Here is a 22,079-nt window from a genome sequence, read left to right as displayed (position 1 = left end):
GATACTACATATTAAAGTGGGGTGGCACATTAAAATTCAGATTTTGAAAACATGTGACCAAAAACCAGTTTTATGATTCTTGGACCTTTCTTCTAGAAATAGGTCACACTTTGCTAAGGCCTGGGGGTTTGCTGAGATGCAGGACTTTCCATGCTAAAACTGGGACAGTTCCAGGCAAACTAGGAAAGGTTGATCACTGTGTTGACATTAAAGATAGAGAGTGAAAAAGGAGAGTATTTGAGAAAAGATTTTTTAGGAGGGAAATTCTGTCACATTGTTTTTCAATACATTCCTTTCAAGGAGGCAGGGTGGAGATTTGTACCGCCTTTTTCTCAAGCCTAGAGTGAAGGGAGCCTCAGTGAGACTACTCCAAGAGCTTCACATTTATGTCCTGGATTTTGAGACACCCAGAGCCTGAAATCTTATTGCCATCCAGGAGATCTTCAGTATGGGAGAGACCTAGCTGTGAGTCATGTGAGGAGTGAGCACAAGTTGCTGTGCCTGGGAAGCAAGTGCATTCCCTTCTAGAAGAGGTGGAATTCTCCTTGTAACCTAGATATTGTCCACATAGCAAAGACAGCTGTCTAGAGCCATTGGAAGTCCTGTCCAAGAGCCTTTCCTGGAAGAGATGCTATGTGGAGGATAAAACCAAAAACCAGGAACTGAGGGAAAAGGGGTCAGGGGAAGGAGAGATACTGTCCCCTCACTGAAGTTACAGCTAGAGGAGCCCAGCACGGGAGCTTCTGCTAAAGCTTCTAAAGCACCCTAAAGTAAAAGAGTCATCTGGAAACATTTGATTGGTCCAGAGAATTGAAGCCGTCTTGTAAGAGTCATCACATCCCTTTTTCCCCCTGTGTGGGAAAGTGTAGGATTGAGCTGAGCTGGAGGCAGGTGGGACTATAAAGAGGATCTCATGAGAGGAGTACCAAGGACCAGGATGGGGGACTATTGGGAGGTAGAAAAAGGAAACTAGTACCCACACATAGAAGAAAGTCACTGCTAGGGTAGGTACAAAGACAGCTGAGCAAACTTGACCTACTCCCTCATTTGCCCTCTTACTTATTTAATTACTTATTTATTCAAGACTTATTGAGAGTCTACTCACAGTGATATGGATTGTGTTGGGTGCTGAGAACACAGCACTGAACAAGGTACTCAGGGAGCTCACAGTTCTATTTAAAGGAAAGACATATATACATATAATTATAACCCAGTGTGATACATTCACAGACCAGATAGAATATCCAATTTCTTTTATTCATGTACTGGGAAAATCAAAGCTTCATTACAAACCAATAATTCCCTAAGTACAGAACTTTCAGGTGAATCTGGAATGAGGGAATGTGGTTTTAGGCCTGAGACTAGAATGGATCTTTCCATTCTAGGTTTCTCATAGTGAAATGCCAACATGACTCATCTCCTAGACCCAAGTGGAAAAGCCTGACATATCAAATCTTGTGCCCAAAGCCCCAGCTTGGGGAGTGTATTGTATGAAATCTGGTAGAGCTAGTCTATTTATTTACGTCTTAATTAAGGCTTTTACAGATCAATCAGATTTCAATTCATTATGGGTACATAGTTAAGGTCCTACATATTTACATTTTGGTTAAAGTCTATGATGACATTTTTTTTGTACACTTAATCTGCATGAGGGATAAATAAAAGATTTGGCACTTTGATATCAACATAAAAGAGGTGGTGATCTATGCTTGAAATGTGTGTGACCAAGCATTAAAAGAAAGGTGGGTGGCCAGACCTGGGCCAACAAAGGCAGATGATAAAGTGAAGGGAGAGGGACCCAGAAGATGAAGCTGAGCACAAGTTATAACAGAAGAACTTACTTCTCTAGAGTTTTAAAATAATATGATAAGGGATACTTATCAATATTTTTATTGCTGTTATAACCAATGACCACATAATCAGTGGCTTAAAACAACATACATTTGTTACCTAACTGTTCTGGAAATCTGAAGTCACAAGGGTCTCACTGGGCTGACACAAGGAGGTCAGCAGGGCTGTGTTCCCTCTGGAGTCTCCAGGACAGAAACCATTTCCTTATGTTTTCGACATTCTGGGAGGCACCTGCATTTCTCAGCTTGTAGCTCCCTTCTTCTATCTTCAAAGCCAGCTCCCTGGCATTCTAACAGCCACCAGGAAGCTTCTCTCCTTTAAGGATGCCTGTGATTGGATTGGGATCCCTGGATAATCCAGGATAATCCCTCCCGTCTCAAGGTCCTTAACCTTAATCACATCTGCAGAGTCCCCTTTGGCACATAAAATAACATAATCATAGAGCCTGGGAATTAGAACACGGTCATCTTTGGAGGGCCACTGTTCTGCGTACCCCTGAAAAGTAACCTTTGTCACCTCAAGTGTCTGTTAAAATGAAATGAAATAAGTTTATGAAAGTGCCTAACAAAATGTACCTGGCATAGCTTTTTCGCAATGGGTTTGCCGCCAGAACACAGGTGTCGTGAAAACCACCGCTCAACCTAAACCAAAATGGGAAAGGAAAAGACTCACATCAACATCACACAGCTCACATTGCTTGCAAGTTTGCTGAGCTCAAGGAGAAGATAGATCGTCATTCTGGAAAAAAGCTGGAAGATGGTCCCAAGTTCTTGAAATCTGGTGATGCTGCCATTGTTGATATGGTTCCTGGCAAGCCTATGTGTGTTGAGAGCTTCTCTGACTATCCTCCTCTGGGCCGTTTTGCTGTTCGTGACATGAGACAGACGGTTGCTGTGGGTGTCATCAAAGAAGTGGACGAGAAAGCAGCTGGAGCTGGCAAGGTCACCAAGTCTGCCCAGAAAGCTCAGAAGGCTAAATGAATATTATCCCCAATACTTGCCACCCCAGTCTTAATCAGTGGTGGAAGAACGGTCTCAGAACTGTTTGTGTCAATTGGCCATTTAAGTTTAATAGTAAAAGACTGGTTAATGATAACAATGCATCGTAAAACCTTCAGAAGGAAAGGAGAATGTTTTGTGGACCAATTGCTTTTTTTGTGTGTGTGTGGCAGTTTTAAGTTACTAGTTTTTAAAATCAGTACTTTTTAATGGAAACAACTTGACCAAAAATCTGTCACAGAATTTTGAGGCCCATTAAAACAAAAGTTTAACGAGAAAAAAAAAATGTACCTGGCACAAAGAAGAAACTGAGTAAATGTAGTTAATAATGAAGACAACAGTCCAATAACCAGGTAAATTGTAAAGGTGTAGCCCAAAGGTAGCAGCACCAAGGAGACCTAGAAATGAAAGCAATGACCACTTTCAAAAGATGCCTCCTATATATATTTTCTGCTTCAGAAGCCACATGGGCATGGTAATCCAGAGCTGTCACATTTAGGAGAAGATGAGGAAATTTGGCTGGAGTGGGAAGTCAGGTTAAAGAGAAGCACAGACTCTGGCATTCAGGAGACTTTAGGAATTCATTCATATATACACTGGTATGCACATTGTTACATTTTACAACTGAGAAAACAGGTTCAAAGAACTTCAGTAACTGGCTCAAGGTCACCTGGCTGGCAAAGGGTGAGCAGGAACTCAAAATCAAGGCTATCTGCTTTCAAGTCTGAATTCTTAGCTTCTGGAGGCTTGTGTTCCATATTTTGGAATTGACATTAAAAACAGCCTTTTACACAGGTGCTTTTTCTCCCCTCAATAATTTTCAGAATCAATATCTTTTGAAGAACTAGTGATTTTAGTCACTCTCATTTTATTTTTAATTTTAATTTTTTTTTGAGGGGGGAGAGAGAGAGTCTCAAGCAGGTTCCACACCCAGGGCAAAGCTGGACGCAGGGCTTGATCTTACAACCCTGAGATCATGACCTGAGCCAAAATGAAGAGCCAGATGCTTAACCGACTGAGCCACCCAGGTGCCCCAAGTCACTCTATTCATAAAACCTATTCCTCAGTGTCAGCATGAGGCTATCCTCTCCAACTAGCTATCTGAAAACAGTGATGGCACTTTATTTAAAGTTGCAATAAGTCCATTGCCTCACTTTAGAAGCCTGGAATGTTTAAAAGATGATTCTATTGTATTTTAGAAAAATTTGTCTATTGTATTCACTGGATACATGACACTAATTCTTCAAGAACTAACAAGAATATAGACAGTGTGAAAGATTAATGGTACCTGGCAGTTTTCCTTTGCATAATTAAGGTAAAGTTTTACTAATCCTTTCTCTGCTAAAATAAAACCCCAATAGATATTTTGCAGAAAGTTGTTGAAACTAAGACCACTAAGACATAGAAAAATGGAGAGATTGAGTTATTAAACTTTAGAACTTTCATAAAAGGAAATGTGCTGTATTAGGTTTCTTTTTTTTTTTTTTTAATTTTATTATGTTATGTTAGTCACCATACAATACATCATTGGTTTTTGATGTGGTGATCCACGATCCATTGTTTTCGTATAACACCCAGTGCTCCATGCAGTACGTGCCCTCCTTAATACCCATCTCCAGGCTAACCAATCCCCTCCCCTCTAAAACCCTGTTTGTTTCTCAGAGTCCAAATCTCTCCCTCCGATTTCCCACCCCCTTCATTTTTCCCTTCCTTCTCCTAATGTCCTCCATGCTATTCCTTATGTTCCACAAAGAAGTGAAACCATATGATAATTGACTTTCTCTGCTTGACTTATTTCACTTAGCATAATCTCCTCCAGTCCCATCCATGTTGATGTAAAAGTTGGGTATTCATCCTTTCTGATGGCTGAGTAATATTCCATTGTACATATGGGCCACATCTTCTTTATCCATTCATCTGTTGAAGGGCATCTCAGCTCTTTCCACAATTTGGCTGTTGTGGACATTGCTGCTATGAACATTGGGGTGCATATGGCCCTTCTTTTCACTACATCTGTGTCTTTGGGGTAAATACCCAGGAGTGCAATTGCTGGATCATAGGATAGCTCTATTTTTAAATTTTTGAGGAACCTCCACACTGTTTTCCAAAGTGGCTGTACCAACTTGCATTCCCACCAACAGTGTAAGAGGGTTCCCCTTTCTCCACAACCTCTCCAACATTTGTTGTTTCTTTCCCTGTCCATTTTTGCCATCCTAACTGCTGTAAGGTGGTATCTCAATGTGGTTTTGATTTGAATTTCCCTGATGGCTAATGATGATGAACATTTTTTCATGTGTCTGTTAGCCATTTGTATGTCTTCTTCAGAGAAGTGTCTTTTCATCTCTTCTGCCCACTTTTTGACTTGATTATTTGTTTTTTGGGTGTTGAGTTTGAGAAGTTCTTTATAGATCTTGGATACCAGCCCTTTATCTGTAGTGTCATTTACAAATATCTTCTCCCATTCTGTGGGTTGCCTCTTTGTTTTGTTGACTGTTTCCTTTGCTGTGCAGAAGCTTTTTATCTTGATGAAGTCCCAAAAGTTCATTTTTGCTTTTGTTTCACTAGCTTTTGGAGGTGTATCTTGAAAGAAGTTGCTGTGGGTGAAGTCAAAGAGGTTACTGCCTATGTTCTCCTCTAGGATTTTGATGGATTCCTGTCTCACATTGAGGTCTTTCATCCACTTTGAGTTTATCTTTGTGAGTGGTGTTAGAGAATGGTCGAGTTTCATTCTTCTGCATGTGGCTGTCCAATTTTCCCAGCACCATTTATTGAAGAGACTGTCTTTTTTCCATTGCATGTTTTTTCCTGCTTTGTCAAAGATTATTTGACCATAGAGTTGAGGGTCCACATCTGGGTTCTCTGTTCTGTTCCATTGGTCTATATGTCTGTTTTTGTGCCAGTACCATGCTGTCTTGGTGATCACAGCTTTGTAATATAGCTTGAAATCGGGTTTCTCCAGAGAAAGAGAACCAATAGAATAGATGGATAGATAGATGATAGATAGATAGATAGATAGATAGATAGATAGATAGATGTAAGAGGAGATTTCTTATAGGAATTGGCTCATGCAGTTATGGTGGCTGAGAAGTCTTACTATCTGCTATGTGCAAGCTGGAGAACTAGGATGCCAGTGGGATAATTCATTGAAGTCCCTAGGCTCAAGAACCAGGAGCACTGATGGCCAAGGGCTAGAGAAGATGGATGTCCCAGCTCAAGCAGAGAGAGCGAATTCACCTTTTTTCCATCTTTTCATTCTATTCAGTCCCTCAAAGGATGGAGTGATGCCCACTGGCATTGGTGAGAGCCATCTACTTGACTCAGTTCTGACTCAAATGCTAATCTCTTCTGGAGACACCCTTCCAAACACACCTAGGAATAATGTTTTACCAGCTATCTGAGCATCCCTTAGCCCAGTCCAGCTGACACACAAAATTAACTATCACATATGCAAAACACAATTTAACTTTATTATGAACAATTCCCAAATCCCTCACTCATTCCCCCTTTTTATAGAGTACACTCTGGTATCTGAACGCTGCTCACCACCCTGCCAGTGCTGTTCTCACCTAAACCGCCTTCATCTCTGTCCAGATCCCTGTAATAATTTCTGACTTGCCTCCCAGCCTTCTGCCTCTGCCCTCCAGTCTATTCTGCACACAGCTGAAATGCGAGTCAGGTCACAGCACTCTTCTCCTTAAAGCTCTCCAGTGGTCTCCTCAAGCCAGTGTCTTAAGCCCTGATTGTGAGCTGCCTCTCTGAGCTCATCATCTATCACTCTCCACCTCACCCAGAGCTCCAGCTGTCACCCTTTCTCAAGCATGCCATGCAAACTTCGGCCCTGGCGACTTCCACTCACCATTTCTTCTGCCTGGATCACTCCTCCCCGCCAATACCTGGGAAATTCACTCTTGCACTTGCTGCCTGTCTCACCCTCCCTCCATGTGGACTCACCAGTAATGTCTTCCTACACTCCCACATTTCCTATATTTCCCTATCCCCTTAACCCACTTTTCCCCACTCCTTAGCAAATATTCTATTTATTTACACACTGATTTGTTAATTATCTCTCTGCCTCCCCCCCACCCCCCCACCCCACTGCTTGAAGAACATATTCTCTAAGAGGGCAAAGGCTGAGTGTTGTTTCCTGCTGCACACCCAGCCTAGAGCAGTGCCTGGCACAGGTGCTCAGCCTACTATAGGGACTCAACAAATACTTGTTTAATAAAGAAATGATATTATTTCTGAAAATAAAATTAATACTTATTACAGAAAATAGAAGAATGCAGAAATGTAGAAAGAACATCCAACCCCAAAGAGGTATCTAGCTGTTAGCATTTTGTTAGATTTCTTCTGTTTTTTTCTAGGAATATGTATTTTTTCTTTTTGTGAGATCAGGATCATTCCTTATATAAAGTTTATATCCAGCTTTTTAATAAAGTATATTATGAGCACTTTCACTTTATGCATGGTTTTTGGTTTGTTATTTTCCCTGCTCAATTATAAAATTTGGGGTTCTGTTATGTTTCCCAATTATTCATATAACTTAACAATATAATAATTGTATGTGCTTGTTTATATCTAAAAGGTATGCAATGATAGATACCATTTAAAGAAATTTAGCATTAAAATAGAAATTCTATTCATATGGTATTAAAGGCATTCTTTAAAAAGTTCATGTGGTCCATATAATTTCCTAAAGGAATAATTCTCTAGATGAAGCTTACTGTGTTGACATATCAATATTTCAGGGGCCAGGACTACCGAGTTTGTGTTAGGACCTTTAAAATTGCTTTATATTCAGTCCGTGGGTTGTTGAAATAGCAACTTGCTTTTGGTTACCTAGAAAAATGTATGTCATTAAAATACTCTTTATATGCCACCCTGGGAACATATCCCATGCATAATGTATTCATAAAGAGTTCATTTTATTTACAGCTTGTCACATAATATAGTATAAGGAAACACAGTTCTGATGCACTTCAACTGAATTATGCTTCTCCTTTTGACAGAGTGGGGAAATATATTTGTAAGAGTGAATAAACACACCTTGAACTGCCTATTTTTTGAGAAGGAGGCAGAGAGAAGCACATTAACATTATTCTCTTATTAGAACATCTATAGCGATAGACATTTTGGACATTTAATAGCTGTTTGTTTTCTAAATTGGGTGCCTGAAATTACTTTATGTCAAAACTTGATGACAAGGACTCTAGAAAGCAGTAAACTCCTAAAAAAAAAATTTTTTTTTTTTCAGAGTTGCAGTTTTGTAATGTGGAAATGGAAAAAAAAATCTGTTGTTGCCTTTTCTGGCATCTAAACCTTTGATGTTTAATTCAAAATAATTCAAAAGATTAGGTTTTGTAATTGACTAGTGTGGCAGATTCTCTGTCACATATGGAGAGAGACAGTGCTTGTTTTTGTAGGACAGAATGCACCAGTACAGAATTTGAACATTTTTTTTCATAGCAATATTGACAAACATCCAGTCAAATACATGAATTTTTCCTCCTCAATGAATTCATTAATTTACAAATCAATAAGAACATACAGGGTAGCATGCTAAACTGAGACCATAGAGGAAATAAGAGGTACCCTGTAGTACTTTAAGATGAATGTCACTGTCCATCTATTATGTCACATTGGGGTCTAACAAGTTCTAAAATCCAGTGTAACATCTGGGTGGACTATTTATTATTATCCCTTGCAATTCTTAGACCACTAATTAATTCCTGCACCATTCACTTCCCACCTTACTATCCTAGAAATATATGCTCCTGGTCACTAGGAGTTCCAGAGGAGAAAAACAGATATATCTGTGGAAATCCACCATTATTACAGGAATTAAAAAAAAAAAAAAAAAAAAAAAAAGAAGAAGAAAGAAAAATCCCAAGTGCAAAACTCCAAGCACATGTTCTGCCATAAAGAGATTAGACAAAAGCCACCGTATTAGTTAATAAGTAATATGTAGTTATTGTGCATTAACTGCATTCTTCATTAGAGGATGAATAGTCATTTCTGTGTAGTTTCTGAGTTTTTCCTTAATAGAAATATTAACTAACAGAAACTAACTAATGCAACCAATTGATCCTATTTCTATAGCTACATCTATGAAGAATCTTAGTGCTGGTTCAGTGTCTTCAGGCAATAACGCTAGCTCTCATCTCTTATTTAAAATATGCAGCCTTAACTATCAGGTCTTTTGAGAGTTGTCAGGGAGAAAGGAATAATTTGAGACAGATAGGATATTTGTGGGATGAGAGTTGGGGAAATTGACTCTAAAGAGGTCTTAAGCTTAAAATCTAAGCTAGGGGTGGAACAGTTTAAATCCAGGCTGAAGTAAGTGTCCAAGGGGCTAATGCAAAAACAGATGGGACAGGGAAACCTTCGCAGTGGCAGAATGAGATGAGATTAGAATCATCTGTGCCTGATGTTGAGATGTTTAACAGGTGGAGCCTAAGGGTATGGGTCAATACCAGGCAAGGAGACTGGCAGGTGTTAGGTAGGTAGGTTGGCCGCTCCCACTACCTTTCCTCCCACTCTGCTGATTCTGTCCACCATCACTCAGCATGAGGCTTCTGGCCCCTTGGAGAACCAAAAATACCGGACATGCCAATTAAAGTTCCATTTTGACCTATCAGCTCTACCAGGTGGGGGATTATAGAGATAGGCTACCTTCTGATTTTCATGAGAACAATTAAAAATCTGTATCCAAAGGACAAAAGACAGCAGTTTTAGGAGCTGTAGACTTTCCTGTGCATCTCACATTTTACCAGGTTTGGCTCTTATTAGTATGGAGTCTTGGTAGGTGTTGACGGAGATGCCAGATTTTATTAAAGGTAGCTAGGGACAGCACAGAATGATACTGCCCACAGTCTCAGAGATTCCAATTGTAGTAGGTTAAATAAAAATAACAAAATAAGTACAGCTTCCTTTCCTCGACTATGTCCTATTTTTGAAGCACTGTGTATACCAAACACTTAACATTACATTTCCTAGGCAAGAAAACTGAAGATTACAGAGACTAAATATATTACACACTTACGATATCATGCTAGTAAATGGGGAAGCTGGAATGTGAAGGCACATCTGTCTGATCCCAAAGCCTGTATATATTCTATTCTTTCTTAATTCTGACATATAACTTTTCTCCTTCAGGGTAACATCTTTGCACATGGGTGAAAAAGCCATAAATGTCTAGGTAGGAAGGTCTTTCTCTGCTAAGCTGTCCTGGCATCAGTGACCCAGAAGCATCTTTATCCAGCTCCAAATACCCAAGGCCCGCCCCCACATTCATTGGCTCTATTTTGTTATTTTTTAAATTTAATTTAATTTTATTATGTTATGTTAGTCACCATACAATACATCATTAGTTTTTGATGTGGTGGTCCACGATTCATTGTTTTTGTATAACACCCAGTGCTCCATGTAGTACGTGCCCTCCTTAATACCCATCACTGGGCTAACCAATCCCCCCTCCCCTCTAAAACCCTGTTTGTTTCTCGGAGTCCATAGTCTCTCACGGTTCGTCTCCCCCTCCGATTTCCCACCCCCTTCATTTTCCCCTTCCTTCTCCTAATGTCCTCCATGCTATTCCTTATGTTCCACAAAGAAGTGAAACCATATGATAATTGACTTTCTCTGCTTGACTTATTTCACTTAGCATAATCTCCTCCAGTCCCATCCATGTTGATGTAAAAGTTGGGTATTCATCCTTTCTGATGGCTGAGTAATATTCCATTGTATATATGGACCACATCTTCTTTATCCTTAATTCCTCTGTTGAAGGGCATCTCGGCTCTTTCCACAGTTTGGCTGTTGTGGACATTGCTGCTATGAACATTGGGGTGCATATGGCCCTTCTTTTCACTACATCTGTGTCTTTGGGGTAAATTTTATTTTTTTTAAAAGATTTTATTTTACTTATTTGACAGAGAGAGAGAGCTCACAAGCAAGGGGAGCAGCAGGGAGAGGGAGAAGCAGGCTCCTTTCTGAGCAGGAAGCCCGATGCGGGGCTTGATCCCAGGAGCCCGGGATCATGACCTGAGCTGAAGGCAGCCGCTTAGCTGACTGAGCCACCCAGGCACGCCTGGGTGTCTCTATTTTAGCCTCAGGGTCCAGTTGTGGTTGGTGTTTGGAATGTAAACTTCATCACACAGCCAGGCCATTTCCTTCCACCGCCCCTAGAGGGCGACCTGCAGTAATGATCCCCCGGAGCCCTCTAGCGGTCAGAGGAAGCTCCAGCCTCCGCTGGGGGATCAATGTTCCCAGGAACTTTCACAAAGTCCGGCAGATGTTGCCCAGGGAAGCAAGGCTGTGTGACACACCTAGAGTCACCCTCATAGCTTCCCTTTAGTGTTTCTGGGACATGGTCACTAGCTCTGCCCCAACTCAAGATGACTTCTCAAACCTGCCAAGTGTGCACTCTCGGATGCTACAGGGTAGATTCTGTCACTAAATTTCGGGAAGAATCAAATACAGGTATCTAGAGGATGTGGCAGCGCATCCAAAATTTATTTTTGTATGTCCCCCAAAATGCACAGGGTGATTTATTTAAATTGATTCCCAGAAGCAGCTCTGGATATCTTATACTTCCCCAAGGTAAATAGCTGTAATAATCTCAGGTTACATAGGGTAATATAATTATGATTTTCTAGGAAGTTTGTAGTCATATTCATAGAGTATATTTAAATAACATTGGCAAACTATATCGTCTAATGCTGGGATGCTATCAGTTTTTTTCATGATTTTAATATAATCATGATGCCATTATGGTAGTTATTTCCTTGTTATTTAAAATAACTCTAGGTTATTATTATTTTGGAATATAAATATATGAATATGTATTTAAATTACATATACTTTAATATGTGTATTTTGGTCATCAGATATAGATAGCAAGCATATATCAATCTATTTCACTGCCTCTGCTGGAGTTTACTGATATTTTTTTATTACTGTGTGTAAAATAGATTTGTTTATTTAGAAAAAAATAGCTGCTGCTTTTAAATAATTGCAATAGAAAAGACTTTGCCAGTATGTCTTCATGGAAAAAGATATGGATTCTTAATAAAATAGGAAATGACATTTTCATTAGGCATATTCTGTTAAAAACTACCCTGTTATTCACTTAACTCTTATAAACAAATCAAAGCAAATTTGATTTGCTGAGAAAATATTTACAGGGTGACGCAGTACAGTGTTAAGTGTGGTAAAGATGCAAATAGGAATATGACATGATTCCTATCTTCAAAGTTCAGGGCTGGGGGGGGGGGGAAGTAAAGCCATGTATCTAAATAACTTTTTTAAAAGGACATAACAGTGGAAGTCCACGACCTTAGCAAAACAAACTAACAATCCTAGAAATCAAAGAGAGAAAAATGGCAATTTAGATAGTGCTGGCAATGCCGCCCATCCTTCCTCTCAGTGATTGCCTGGAGTGAGCATGACAGGAAGCATGTGAGTCTGTGGTTCCCTCAGTTTGTCTCTGTTCTGGGTGCCTCTCAAGTGCGAGCATATCACTGAGCTGAGTGTGATTCTAATTTTTAAAGATATGCATATATGCATTTTTCGTATAAAATGGACCCTAAAAGCAAGCCAACTACTTCATCTGATGCTCAACCAAAGAAACAGGAATCTGTTCCAATGCTGGAGGAAAAACGGGCTGTGCTGAACCAACTCGTGGTCTCCAGTGGAGTGCCTGTCGAAGGACTTTTCCAGGGTAATTTTGATTATTCATGATTTTCTTGTTTCTGATTTTAGAATCTAAGAGGTGTGAATCTGTTGTAAGATAAGTATCATCAGAGACATACACCCAGCCTGGAGGGTCTTGGGTGCCAGGTTAGGAGGTTTGACTTTCTTTAGCCATACAGTTGGAGTCTGTTAAAGGTTTCCAAATAAAGGAGGTTCTGACACTGGGTTTAAGAAGATCAGTTTGAAAATAATATTCTAGATGGACTGGAAGGTGGAGAAACTGAGGCAGAGAGGCAATTAAGAAGGTTTTATGATCATAGAAGTAGATAAGAACTATTGATTGTCAGACCTAGAGTGAGGGAGAATAAATTAAAATTTTTAAATGACTAGGATGGATTAGAAATAGAGATTTTAAGTTTGGGTAACCATGAGGTTGGTGGCTTCTTTAACAGAGTTAGGGAAATCAGAAGAATTAGTTTTGGTTAGGGAGATGAATGGGATTTTGGATAGAATGTGAGGTAACTGTGGGAGACCCAGGTGGAGATGTTCAGCAATGAGCTGGAACTGCAGGAAAGAATTCTTAAAACATTTGGTTTGGGCTACATTCTGTTTTGAAATAACAGTTGAAATCACAATAGTAGACAACATGGCTAATAAAGATCAGCCTTGTAGAAAGCAGGGAGAAGTCCAAATATAAGTTCTTGGGGATTACCTGTCTTTGGAGGAAGAAAAGAAGCAATTAAGAAAACCAAAGAAGGAACATTCAGAAAAAAAATATTCTGGGAAAGAGAATTTTAAAAGAATTTTAAAGAATTTAAAAAGAAGTTAAAATTACATGTTACTAAAAGTTCTGGAATTATGTAGAATATAATGCACTAATTTTGAAGGTAGAAGGAAGAAAAAATAATAGGTGAATAAGAGAAGAGATATTAAAAACATAGGACGGGGTGAGATAATTTCAGGAAAAAGACAGCAAATGATTTTAAGTGCTGCTGAAATTTCAAGGGGAGTTGGGTCCTGAATTGGAGAGATGGAAGTCTAAACCTCAACTTAGGATAGGTGGTCGGTCTATCCAAGGTTGTTTTTTTTTCTGATTTATAATTTTGTGTGAGACTAACAAATGAATAACCATCAGCTCATATTTACACAGTCTATTTGTTTTTGCTCAAAATAGTACAAGTATAGGAAACTGGGATTTTCTCAGAAATGCCTACCAGTGTAATCCCTGGTGACCTTCTAAGAGGATATAGGCCAAAGATTGCAAGCCAAGGAGTGAATTGGGGTTGAAGAAATATCAAATTTGCTTTTGAGAAATTTGGTGACAAGAGCAAGGAGAGAGAAGAAGAGCATGTATGGTTAAAAGGTAGGAAAGATCTGGAAGGCAGCTCACACCAGCCTGGTGGTCTCATTGCCCCTTTTGGATTATTGTTCAGTTAACCTTTAGTGTATTCTTTCAGCCTTTTTCTGTGCAGATGCTATTTTTAAATCACTTAATATGCCACAAATTTTGTCTATGTACGGTCCTCAAACAAATCAGAAAATATCATAGAGCATTTGCTGTCACGTGAAACTGGAAATACACAGAAACTACATTTAGTACACAATCTGAGTGGAGAATTCATGCAAGAGTTTAGTCAAAGAAGATGGTTGCCATGACTCTAATAACTTCTAAAGCATCTTTAATGTTTTCTTCTATCTGTGAAATAGTATGATTCTCCGAACCTTAGCCCCAGAAGCCTTTGAAATAGTGGAGTGGGGGATGCAGATGCTTCTCTGGCAGAGCTATGTCTCGCTGCAGATGCATGAAAGTAGGCTGATTGTGCCTTGCTAATCCTTCCCGGAGTGCTCAGGCTCTTTTGTGGGATATGACTGTCTCAGCTGAGCAATATTTCCCATTGAGCCCATTCAGGCACTTACAACACTTACTGATCATAGACAATTAGCTATAGCTTTTAGAGCATATTAGGTTTAATGAGATCAGAAACATGATCGCTATCCTTAAGGGACCAAGTCAGACAAAATGCGAGGAAAATGTGTTGGAAACCTTTGTCTCAAATAAAGCAGATCATTTGAGCAAAGCTTCCATCTCACATTCTGAGAGGAGGAGCTGAATATAGTAGTAGTAACCACCACATGGCAGTTTTATGACTTAAAATTCCTAACAGCCACATCACACAGGACCTGGAGATAGAGCAGGTATTATCTTTTTATTGCCTCCTCCACAAATACCTCATCCTTCCTTCTCTCCCAGAATCCCCAGCTCAAGGAGGACCAGGATGTAGGATTGTCAGTACTAAAACTGGGAGAGTTCCGGGCAAACTGGGACGAGTTGGTAACCCCTGTTCGGAGCAAGGCTGTCTGACTCTATGCATCCTCTCATCCTGCAGCAATCGCCCACTCTTCTAGTCAATCTTTCTCAGTTGGTGAAGACTGTAAGACCCAGCTCACATTCTTCTTTCCCTCACCACCCCTGATTCATGTGGAAACTCCATCCAGTTTTAGTTCCTTGACCTTTTTCTCTTACAATTTTTTCTCATCCTTCCTTCTTACTTTAGCTTCCAATTCTTCTGGTCAAACCTTAGATTTTGTTCTTATGAATAACTATACCACCCTCAAAATCTCAATTCTGACATCCCATTCAGCTCACTGCCTCCATGGTAATTCTTCAATCATACCAGGACTTCCAATCCATTGGTGACACCATTTTTAATTAATTAATTAATTAATTAGTTAGTTTTTAAAGTAAGCTCTACTGCCGATGTGGAGCTCAAACTCACGACTCCGAGATCAAGAGTCCCATGCTCTGCTTGACTGAGCCAGCCAGGCACCCCCGATGATGCCATTTTTAATGTCCACCGCTCTAGTTCCTGTTTGCACTTCCTCCCTGCCCAGATTGGGTTCCATTGTCTAATTACTTGCAAACACCCTCAGGTCCCTTGCCTCCCCTCTGCCTTACTCAAGTGGCAGAAAACCACCACTGGTTAATCCCAACTATTTGCAAAAAGGTGGTATAGTTTAGTGGTTAATGGTCTGAGCTCTGGACCTACACTCTTTGAATCCTGGGATAGCATTTACTCGCTCTGTGACCTAGGATAAGTTTCCTAATGCCTCTGTGCCTCTGGTTCCTCGTCTGTGCCAATCTCATGGGATTGTTGTGGGCTCAAAGGTATTAATAAAAGTAAAATGCTTCGAACAGTGCTTGGCACATAATAAACAGTCAATAAATGTTTCCCAAGTTTATAGTTGATCACCAGGGAAAAACACCTAACTATTCGAATTGATCTCTTTTAAATTTCATGACTGTCTGTGTCAAGTGGGCCTTTGTGCAGCATTTGCAATTCTTAGTCGACCACAGTTCCCATTTCCCCACTGATGTATTTTCTCTCTCTCAGGGATCAGTATTTCACCCCCTCTTCTTTCATCTCAAATTTCCAACTCCTCCTCTCTGCTCCTTGCTCTTAGTGGATGATTTTCCTTCTTATTTCACTGAGAATACAATCAGAAGATAATGTTATTTTTCCACCAAACAGCCTGCCCACATCTGTAGCCTTCTGCTACAGTGCAAGTGTTGGTTTCCCCGTTTGGGGACAACCCTTTACTTGTGCACTGGACTCCATCTCTTTTCACTTTCTCAAGAATTGTAGTGCCATAATTATCTCTCTTTTTTTTTTTTTGAAGATTTTATTTATTTATTTATTTGAGAGAGAGACTGAGAGTGCAAGAGAGAGAGCAAGCACGAGTGGGGGGAAGGGCAGAGGGAGAGGGAGGAACAGTTTCCCCGCAGAGCAGGGAGCCCAATGCGGGACTTGATCCTAGGGTCTTGCGATCATGACCTGGGCTGAAGGCAGACACTTAACCGGCTGAGCCACCCAGGCGCCCCATAATTATCTCTCTTTTGTCTAGCATCATTACATGTCTCCTTTCTTCTCTGCCATCAGTGCTATAATATTAATCAACAATCTTAAACAAAAGGAGAAAAGAAATCTCCCTTCCATCTATGTCTGTGGTAGTTACCAACTTATTTACTATCCTGTATAGCAAACCTCAATGTCTCTATGGTCTCAGCTCCCATTTTTATAACAATTCGAATCAAGCTTTATTTCACCAAAACCACACCTGTATGAGCCAACAGCAACCTCCATCTGTCAAGTCTGATGATCTGTAATCTGCCCTCATCTTCCTTTGCTCATCACCAGTGTTTAACATAATTGATCACTTCCAGTTCTTGAAAGTTTTTTTCACTTGGCTTCAGGACACCATACCATTTTGAGTTATTGTCTATCTTTCTCCTCAGTCTCCTTGCCTGGATTCTCCTTTGTACCTTTAAATGTTTTTGAAAATAATGGAGTGCTCCAGAGCTCAGTCTTAGGCTCTCCTGGGCTTGCAGAAGTGATCGGAGTGACCAAAACCAGGAGAAATTGATTTCATGGGTTTCATATGGGGCAATGAGAACTGTGTTGAGAAGGGAATAAGCATAGTTTGTAGGAAAGAGAAAAGCCATTATAATGATTTTAAGCTGAATTTTACTTAATATGAGATTGTTTAGTGGAAGCAATTTTACTGTGATAAATTCAGTTCCATAATATTTTCTGAACACTGGCAGTGGAAAGGGGAAGGGAGAATCAAAGATGGAGCAGAAGGGTTCTTGCCAACACAGTCCTGAAGACAGTCTGGTTATTGTCCTAATTTAATTAATGGAAAATTAAGAGCTAAATCAATACTAGAACTCTAACCAGAATTCTTGGTGGTTCCCGGTCTTCGATTAAGTTGATGAAGTTATTTGCCTCCCAGATTGAAATACAATAAAGAATAAAGTGTGCCTAAATTACAGGTTTAAAGGGCATTCAAGTGGAAAATTACTGGAAAGGGTAATAAAATAACAACCACAAAAATACAACTTTCCTTGGCATTTTCAACTTAGCTACCTCAGAGCTACTAAAGGACCCATTCGTGTCTTTTTCAACAAGATCTCAGATTTTTTCAGTCAACCACTCCTAGGATTTTGTATTGGCATAATTGGATTTTCTCCTTGGAAACTGATTTTTAATGAAGAAAAAACTAGAATATAGATGGATGATGCAATTTTATTATTAAAACCTCAAGGCTGACACTGAAAAAAAACTTGCATTTAAGAAATTTGTAATAGTAAAGGTGCTTAGCCACCTCTGAGGTTTTCTGTATAATACCAACAAGATTCAAGCACAGTTTGTCTACTTAGATTTGTGTTTCGGTGAGTATTGTAAAGGTTAGAAGTTTGAGTATGCAGGGCCGCCTGGGTGGCTCAGTCGTTAAGCATCTGCCTTCGGCTCAGGTCATGATCCCAGGGTCCTGGGATCGAGCCCCACATCGGGCTCCCTGCTCCGCGGGAAGCCTTCTTCTCCCTCTCCCACTCCCCCTCCTTGTGTTCCCTCTCTCGCTGTGTCTCTCTCTGTCAAATAAATAAATAAAATCTTTAAAAAAAAAAAAGAAGAAGTTTGAGTATGCAGTTTATGCCAAACCACTCAAAAAAATAATAATAACAACACTAACAATAATAGCTACTTTCTACTGGGCAACTACTTACAATTAGCTATTTACAGGTTATATATTTTATCCCTTCCAATGACTGGATGAGGTGGTATAACTATCCTTCACAGACAGAAACTGAGATTCAGAGAGGTTTTATCATTTTTCTAAGGAAAGAAGAGACATGCTCCCAGTCCTCTTACTTCCAAAGGCAAGGGGAAGGGGAAGGAAACCGTTAAGTACCAGCCACTATGCCTAGACCTTTTGTGTAACTATCTAGTTTAATCAAAAGTCAGAGTTAAGAAATAGATTGTAATATGAGTTTTGTGCTTAGCACTTTGTATTATAAGAGTACAAGTCTGGATGGCATTTTAAATGAGACAGATTTGCAGTATCGTATTTAAAATGCAACGCTTACATCCTTGACCCTGTAGAGAGCTAAAAGAATTGTTATTTCACATCAAGATTTTTCCTCTCATTTAATGACTACTGAAGCATTTCTTCTTTGCAAACCAGCTTATAAAACTCTGGGCCCTCACTTAAAAATCGAGTTGCTGAGAATTAGGTACTTGATGCGCATGCGTACGGTACAACCCTACTGGTAGCCTTGCCTGTTTTAGCACCCGGATACACCGCAAGTGTGGATGTGTTAAACTTCTTGTCTAACAGTGGTTTCTTTAGAGATCTTTATGTCCAGTTGGTTATAAGTTACTGATGTATGTTTCTTTTTGCTGTCAAGCACTTTGAGGTGAATAGCTTGAGGTGAGTGCCTAAAATGTGGCCAAATAAAAGAGAAATAAAAGGTACTCTAGTAAGACAGGAATTGGGTTCCCAAATGCTCTTTGTTAATGATTTGTAAGATATTCTCCTTCTGGGCTGCTGCTAACTCTTCTGTAATTAGGTGTTAATATTTTAGATAAAGAATAAAGTTCAGGCAGGGGTTGGGGTGAGTGGGAGCTAAGAATTGAGGGTGGGCAGGGGTGAGGCAGAGGGAAGCAAGAGCAAAAGCACCGCACTGGGAGATTGAAGTCATCTTGGATAATGTTAATTTTCTTGCTTTATTCTCATTAGTTCTATGTCAGGTAAGTACCTCTTTAGATTTTTATTCCCTTAAAGAAAGAATATTTAGAAAATTTTAGAAAAAAAATCTTACTTAAGTGTCCCCCCCCCCCAAATTAAAAGCACAGATATAGAGACACATTTTCTTTTATCCACTGCCATTGTTTGTTCAGGAGATGGGAGTTTTGAAGGCTCCCAAACAAGAGTTTGGTAGTTGACAACCTTAGAAAGAAATGGGTATCCTTACTTATAGTACTAGTCTGGGTGTCTTAAGGAATACCTGCATTATTCTTACTCAGGAGCTTATCACTGTGGCCAAACGAATACTCTTGTAAAATATAACTGGTCCAGTTCAAGAACTGAGTGCCCCATACGCACTGTGGTTGGTGTTAAGTGGTTAAGTGATTGGTGTTAAGTGAGTGAGACAGCCTTGATTTTAAAAAAGTTTGCAGTCTTAGGAGAAGCAGGCAGGTAAATAATTACTAATAATTATTCATAAGGAGTAAAGTTCCATATTAAGTTATGAGCAAATTGTTATGGGAGCACAGAAGAAGGAGAGGATGTTTAATTCTACAAAAGAGAAATTCTGTCCTCTATGCTTTTGTTTGGTTTGCATGGGAAACACAGTAGTCTGAAAAGCACTTTGAAAAGTATGTTGGAGTATAGGATTCACGCAGGGTTCACTATTTGGTTCTACCCACTGATTTGGGGTGTTCTACCCCTCAAAGTTCTGTTCAATGTCCTGCAGATAGGATGACCTCCCAGACTGGCCTTCCTGAGCATTTCCTTACCTTGAAATGATCTGTGTACTATACTAGTCATTGAGTGTCATCAGGGAGGGACTATGTGTATTATTCATCTTTTTACTCCCTGTGCTTAGCAAGTGCTTGGCACACTGTAGGCTCTCAGTAAATTTTGATTGATTGAATTAAGAAGAAAGAAAGAGATGTGTGCCGCTCTGACTTCACCCAACCAACCTTCTTTCCCTTCCCACCTCCTTGATTTTTTTGCTTTATGATTATGGATGTTAAAGGAAATCCTTCCTTAATAAGTTTTTCAGAAACTGCATGGCAGTCATGTTAAGGGTTTCCTTATTCCTTTGAATAAGAATTTGAATTTGAAAAGAGGATGGAACAACCAAGACCTTCAGCTTTATTCATCTCCCATCCCTCACCCTCTTTAAAGGGTCCTTCTTTATTAGGACAACCTCTAATAAAGATATTAACTTTGTATTTTCTTTATCCATAAAATAGACATAGTTCATCTGGTTTCTGTATTATATATGTTAGTCCCTTAATAGCATCATTTGCTGTTTGACAGACATTCCAGATTGAAGGTTTTAAAATAATATATCATTAAAAGAAATTAGAGTTGGTGGCCAAGAATTCAATCACATTTCTTCTCTAATAGAATCAAAGCATTCACTAATTGGACACTTTCTTCCACAAGATGGCGCTGTAGTTCTTCCAATTATTTGGAGTCTAGCTGCTCAGGGTTTTTCTCTTCTGAATTCTCTCTCCCACCCCTTATTTCTTTACATATAGAAGTGACATATAAGAAAGAATGTAAAATTGTCACTTGATAAGTCAGATTTGCTATCTGATTTTAGAGAGGTCCATAGGAATAGCCATGGAATAGCCAATAACAGGAATTAGGACACAATGAATAATTACCATCAGTGAGATAAAATAAACTTTTTTTGCATTGATTTTCTTTAAACAGTTGCTTATTAAGAAGAAGAAAAATCATTAAACACAGTCTAGCTCAACTATGAATTATGAACTATTTTTTAAAGCATTATGAGTCAAATTTTAATATTCTTCAGTACTACTTGTAGTTTGGGTGTTTGAAATGAGTGAGTTGCTTAATTAATGGGTATTTTGTTATTGTTTCTCCTCAAGTGGAAAAACATCTTAGATATAGGACTGATTTTTTTTAACTAAATATTTTGGTGTTTAATCACCTTTGGTTTGTTGTAAATATTTTTTAGTTTTGTTTTGAAGTTAAGACTTCCCAAAGTTTGCAAATAAATTTGCAGTTGAATCAGTTTATAATAATGATTCTGAGCCCCTTTCATGTGCAAAACACAGTTTCAATCAGATCTATCCAGGAAAAAATTTCAGCATTACTTTCTACTGACCCACTAACTCTGAAAAGTAAAAAACAAAAAGATTATTGCTAATAATAATATGTTGAGAAGACTTAGATTTAAAATATTTGGGGGAATGAATTATTTTTGAGATTCTTATTGAACCTACTGGGTCTCTTTAATGAAAATTACATACTGAACCAAAATACTACAGATTTTAATTAATGCTCTAACATAGACTCCTTGTTAGAATCATAAATTCATTAAATAAAAAGTCCAACATGAAGAGAAATAAATTATGGTGTGCAATCCTTAATTATGTCTAATTACAATGAGTTTGTAATGCATTTACCTTTGTAAAATCACTTAAGTTATCGATGTCTGAGGCAACGGTTTGTGTTTACGACTTGCACATTTGTAAGGAGTAAATTAGTTAATGTGCTAATTAGAAAACTCTTACAGAAGAGAAGACAGGTTGTGGTTCACTTTTATCCCGTTACTCCTATTTGGATCGTGTGGTGGTGAGTAGATGGGAAAGCCATGGTTAAGTTTAAAATTGCTGAATACATATTAGATATGTCCGTGCTTTAGTTGGTGCTTGAAGCGTTTAAGCCATTTATGCTCTCATCACTGCTGCTGCTCGTCACTTTTCTTGGAGGTCCAGTATGTGTCAGGCATAGCAGGCATTTATGTAATTCACACGAGAACAGTGTGGAACAGATGCTTCTATTGTGCTTTCACAGATGAACACGTTGAGGCTTAGAGACACGAGGTAGTGTTCCAAGGGTCAGGCAGCTGGCAGGCGTGGCCAGGATCTGAGTGCAAGTTTCTGTGACGCCGGAGTCTGTTAACCATCTCAGTAACTTACCCTGTGTATGTAACTCTTA

The sequence above is a fragment of the Halichoerus grypus genome, chromosome 6 (assembly GCF_964656455.1).
Source record: "Halichoerus grypus chromosome 6, mHalGry1.hap1.1, whole genome shotgun sequence".
NCBI lineage: Eukaryota > Metazoa > Chordata > Mammalia > Carnivora > Phocidae > Halichoerus > Halichoerus grypus.
This window is presented reverse-complemented; position numbering follows the sequence as displayed.